Below are 6,329 nucleotides of genomic sequence, written 5' to 3' on the forward strand. Positions count from 1 at the left end.
ACATATATCTGTGTATTACTGAGCTTTTTAATTTAGCTATTAATAAATTGAAAGTCTTAACTGATACTTGGAATTGTAAGATAAAATGAGAAAAGTTGGAGGATATGTGTATGGTAACATCAAGTATCAGTTTGATTTATATACCAAATGTTGTTTAGTTGCTAAGTCGTATCTGATTCTTTTGTGATCCCAGGGACTGTAGCCTGTCAGGCTTCTCTGTCCATGGGATTTCCCAGGCAGGAATACTGGAGTGGGTTCCCATTTCCTTCTCCAGGGGATCTTCCTGACTCAGGGATCGAATCCACATCTCCTAAATGGGCAGGCTGATTCTTTACCACTGAGCCACCAGGGAAGCCCAGTAAAGAGCATGTGTGTGCACATACACACATGCATAGGACTTTGTTAAAGCCAAAAAATGACGCTTATTTGTATCATCTCATGTTTACTCAAAGCACAAGTTTTAAATTGTATAAACTTTGGGTGAAATTGAAGAAATCACTTACAAAAGGAGACAGGTCTAATTTGAGGGTTTTATTACCTTGGATATTTTACTGGGAAAGATAGAACAGCAGACATTTTCATCTTAAATGTGTATGGTAGCAGTGTTAGGGGAAAATACCTTGATACTATTGTTTTCTTGAGAACATATTTGTTGATGATAAATCTGCTTTAATCCTTGCTGAAGAACAAGTTTTAAATTGTTCTATTAGTGCTGTCCAATCTTTTATATTGGTAAATCTGTAAAATTTATGTAATACCTACCTTAGGGGTCAGTTCTAGATATTAAACAAGCCAACATTTGCCAAGGGCTTGTATTTATGGCTTTCTAATAAGCACTCTAAGTGGTACATTTTTAACATTGACTCTTGCTTCCAAAAGTTTGTCTTTATTGCTAACGTTGATAAATTCTGCCCATTTGATAGGTTGTGAGGTGGTGTTTTTTTTTAAGCTATTCACTCTGATAGACTGTCTTACTTGAAAACTAACCCATACTGAGTGTGTGTTTTGTGTGTTTTTGAAATGTAAGGTGCATCTTATAGAAAAATTGCCAATTTGGATTGAGAAGAAAATTCCTTAGGGAAGAATGCATGTATGCATGCTAAGTTGCTTCAGTCGTGTCCAACTCTTTGATCCCATAGACTGTAGCCTGTGAGTCGTCTTTGTCCATTGGATTCTCCAGGCAAGAATACTGGAGGGGCTGCCATGCCCTCCTCTAGGAGATCTTCCGACCCAGGAACTGAATCTATGTCACCCAGGAACTGAATCCATGATACCCAGGAACTAAATCTATGTCACCCAAGAACTGAATCCATGTATCCTGTCTTGCCTCCTGCATTGGCAAGTAGATTTTTTAACCCCTCGTGCCATCTGGGAAACCCAAGGGAAGAATGACTTTATACATGACCATTAATAGTTGTCCCTCATAGCTCAGTTGGTAAAGAATCTGCCTGCAATGTAGGAGACCCTGGTTTGATTCCTGGATTGGGAAGATCCGCTGGAGAAGGAATAGGCTACCCACACCAGTATTCTTGGGCTTACCTTTGGCTCAGCTGATAAAGAATATGCCCGCAATGTGGGAGACCTGGGTTCAATCCCTGGGTTTGGGAGATCCCCTGGAGAAGGGAAAGGCTACCCACTTCAGTCTTCTGGCCTGGAGAATTCCATGGATTGTATAGTCCATGGGGTCGCAAAGAGTCGGACACAACTGAGCAACTTTTTCACTTTCACATTAATAGTTTTAGAAAAGGGAGACCTCCCATTGTTTAAAAGGTATAGACATTACTGAAAGTCTTACCATGGCAAAAAAATAAAGAAAAAAGACGTGTATCTCAAAATTAACATGTGCTGAAACAAAACATTTGAATCCAAACTTTTCCTGTAGTCTTAACCGATTTCCACAAACAATACTCCCAACAGTTCAGTCACTTGCTCAGGCGAAATAGTAGGAATCTTTGATTCCTCTCACTCTATTTATCAGTCAGTATCATCAGCTCTTCCTTGTATTTATTGGGCCTTCAACCACATCACATCTGATGCTACCACCCTGTCCAAGCCACCATCATCACTTAGACAGCAAAATCCAACTATTTCTGATTCCATTTTTCCTTGTACTTTTAAACCATTCTCTAGAAACCAGCCAGAGTGACCATTTTAAAAAACTTGATTATGTTACTCACTTGTTTAAAAGCCTCCAATGATTTCCCTGAAATAGAATAAAGTCCAATTTCCTTACCATGGCCTTTAAAATTACATAATCTGACTAATTCTCCAAACTCATCTTATCCTCACCCTTCTCATTGCCTCCTTTCTGTTTCTGTCCTGTACCAAGCTTTTTCCAGTCTGTAGCAGACAAAGACTGTTGTCCCCTAAAATTTCTTTTTTTTTTCTATAGTAATAGACATGGACGTATGGGCGTCCAGAATAAAGACTATTTTCTAGCCTCGTGTAGCTGTGTGGTAGTTCTGGCCAATAGAGTATAAGCAGGTGTATGTGACTCCCTTCCAAAACCGTTCTTAAAAGATAGCTGCTGCACACCTTCAGTGCTTTCCTTTCTTTTTATATCTTGCATCCTGGAATATAGATGTGACAGCCATTTGACATACGCAAGCTCCCTTTTCCTGGAGGGGTGGCAGGACCTCAGCTGGGTGAAAATGTGGGTCCTTGAGATCTTTGTAGAGTAGTGTATCAGTCCTCCTTATGTACAGGTACTGATGTGAGGAAAATGTAAACTTTTATCTTGCTAGAGCCACTATTTCAGTTCAGTCACTCAGTCGTGTCCAACTCTTTGCGACCCCATGGACTGTAGCACTCCAGGCTTCCCTGTCCATCACCAATTCTCCGAGCTTGCTCAAACTCATATCCATCGAGTCAGTGAGGCCGTCCAACAATCTCATTTTCTGTGGTCCCTTTCTGTCTCCAATATTTCCCAGCATCAGGGTCTTTTCTAAAGAGTTAGTTCTTCACATCAGGTGGCCAAAGTATTGGAATTTCAGCTTCAGCATCAGTCCTTCCAATGAATATTCAGGACTGATTTCCTTTAGGATGCACTGGTTGGATCTCCTTGCAGTCCAAGGGACTCTCAAGAGTCTTCTCCAACACCACAGTTCAGAAGCCACTGTTTAGGGCATCTTATTCTCAGTTGAACTGATACTCTATCTCAAAACCTGTGCACTTCCAATTTTTTTCTGCCTGAGGTGTGTTTTCTCTATGTCTGTATGGCTAACTCATCAGCTTTTAATTCAGGTTTCGTTTCTGACCAGCATTCCCTGGCCTCGTATCTAAAGTAGCTCCTTTTCCCATTTTTCTCACACATTGCCCTCTGTTTTCATAACAGCATTTGTAATCGTATCATTATCTTCTTTATTACTGCTCATCTGTTTCCTTTCACCCTGTTAAAAATGTAAGTTCTGTGGGAGCAGAGGCTATTTCTATATTGTTCACTGCTTTATTCTCTTAACAGTATGCATTACATAAGTACTGTTGAATGAATGAAACAGTGAATAAAATTCATTGAATGAATGAAATAGGTCCCTATCCAAGATTAGGTAGATTTTTAAAAAATAGATGTCATAAATTTTCCTTCACAGGTAATGTATAAAATCCAAGATAGGAAGCAGCTAGGAGAAATAGTCTAAATTAATGGTATAGGCCCTTAATAATAAAGATATATGCCTTTTTTCTGGTATACATAATAAGGTTGGGCATCCCTGGTGGCTCAGATGGTAAATAGTGTGCTTGCAATGCGGGAGACCTGAGTTCAATCCCTGGGTCGGGAATATCCCCTGGATAAGGAAATGGCAACCCACTCCAGCGTTCTTGCCTGGAAAATCCTATGGACAGAGGAACCTGGCAGGCTCTATAGTCCATGGGGTTGCAAAGAGTCGGACACAACTGAGTGACTAACACTAATAAGGTTATTACAGAAAAAGCTTAGGTGGTGAACCACACTGGCGAATCAAAAAGCACTGCAAAATAATAATCTGGGGCAGAAGCTCCCACTACATAGTGGTCTGATTTACTCTGTAACTTACAGGACCTTAGATTCTTCATCTAAAATACATGAAAGAATCTTAAGCTTTGAATCGTAATATTATAAAAGTTTAACTGTAAGTCCAACTTAAGAGTGACCTGACATGTTAAACATTAATTTGGTCTTCAGGTATTATTTTAACAGGTGATTGTGTCTTGATAATACTGGCAAGGGATCAGAGAAACAGGACTTGTTACACTGCTGAGAGTGTAAATTGGCATATCTCTAGTGTGCAGTTTGGTAATATGTATCAAAAGCCTTGAAGGTCTAGTATGCAGTTTGGCAGTATGTATCAAAAGCCTTGAACGTATACATTTGATCCTGCAGTTCCTCTTCTAGAAATGTATCATAGAAAATAAGGATATGTGTAATAATTGGATTGCAAGAATATTCAGTTTATTAGGATATTAGTTGAATTAAGCTCAGAAATAAAGGAAAACAACAGAATGGGAAAGACTAGAGATCTCTTCAAGAAAATTAGATACCAAGGGAACATTTCATGCAAAGATGGGCTCAATAAAGGACAGAAATGGTATGGACCTAACAGAAGGAGAAGATATTAAGAAGAGGTGGCAAGAATACACAGAAGAACTGTACAAAAAGATCTTCACAACCAAAATAATCACAATGGTGTGATCACTCACCTAGAGCCAGAAATACTGGAATGTGAAGTCAAGTGGGCCTTAGAAAAAGCATCACTACGAACAAAGGTAGCAGAGGTGATGGAATTCCAGTGGAGCTGCACTCTATGCCAGCACATTTGGAAAACTCAGCAGTGGCCACAGGACTGGAAAAGGTCAGTTTTCATTCCAATCCCAAAGAAAGGCAATGCCAAAGAATGCTCAAAGTACCACACAGTTGCACTCATCTCACACGCTAGTAAAGTAATGCTCAAAATTCTCCAAGTCAGGCTTCAGCAGTGCGTGAACCGTGAACTTCCAGATGTTTAAATTGGTTTTAGAAAAGGCAGAGGAACCAGAGGTCAAATTGCCAACATCCACTGGATTATGGAAAAAGGAAGAGAGTTCCAGAAAAACATCTATTTCTGCTTTATTGACTGTGCCAAAGCCTTTGACTGTACAATCAATTGTGGAAAATTCTTCAAGAGATGGGAATACCAGATCACCTGACCTGCCTCTTGAGAAACCTGTTTGCATGTCAGGAAGCAATAGTTAGAACTGGACATGGAACAACAGACTGGTTGCAAATCAGGAAAGGAGTACATCAAGGCTGTATATTGTCACCCTGCTTATTTAACTTATATGCAGAGTACATCAGGAGAAACAGTGGGCTGGAAGAAGTACAAGCTGGAATCAAGAGTGCCAGGAGAAATATCAATAACCTCAGATAGGCAGATGACACCACCCTTATGGCAGAAAGTGAAGAGGAACTCAAAAGCCTCTTGATGAAAGTGAAAGAGGAGAGTGAAAAAGTTGGCTTAAAGCTCAACATTCAGAAAACTTAAGATCATGGCATTTCGTCCCATCACTTCATGGGAAGTAGATGGGGAAACAGTGGAAACAGTGTCAGACTTAGTTTTGGGGGCTCCAAAATCACTGCAGATGGTGATTGCAGCCATGAAACTAAAAGACGCTTACTCCTTGGAAGGAAAGTTATGACCAACCTAGATAGCATATTCAAAAGCAGAGACATTACTTTGCCAACAAAGGTCCGTCTAGTCAAGGCTATGGTTTTTCCTGTGGTCATGTATGGATGTGAGAGTTGGACTGTGAAGAAGGCTGAGTGCCAAAGAATTGATGCTTTTGAACTGTGGTGTTGGAGAAGACTCTTGAGAGTCCCTTGGACTGCAAGGAGATCCAACCAGTCCATTCTAAATGAGATCAGTCCTGGGTGTTCTTTGAAAGGAATGATGCTAAAGCTGAAATTCCAGTACTTTGGCCACCTCATGTGAAGAGTTGACTCATTAGAAAAGACCTTGATGCTGGGAGGGATTGGGGGCAGGAGGGGAAGAGGACGGCATAGGATGAGATGGCTGGATGGCATCACTGACTCGATGGACGTGAGTTTGAGTGAACTCTGGGAGCTGGTGATGGACAGGGAGGCCTGGCGTGCTGCGATTCATGGGGTGGCAAAGAGTCAGACACGACTGAGCGACTGAACTGAACTGAAGCTCCATGCATACAACAGAACAGTATTCAGTCATTAAAAATGATATGGAAGAAAGTCTATTGACCTCATATATAAAGTACGAAGGGAAAGTTTTAAAAATATCCAATTTTGTAAAAATAAGTTTGTAAGTCTTACAAAGGCCCAACAGGATATGTGCAAATTATTAATT

The sequence above is a fragment of the Bos javanicus genome, chromosome 5 (genome assembly GCF_032452875.1).
Source record: "Bos javanicus breed banteng chromosome 5, ARS-OSU_banteng_1.0, whole genome shotgun sequence".
Taxonomy (NCBI): domain Eukaryota; kingdom Metazoa; phylum Chordata; class Mammalia; order Artiodactyla; family Bovidae; genus Bos; species Bos javanicus.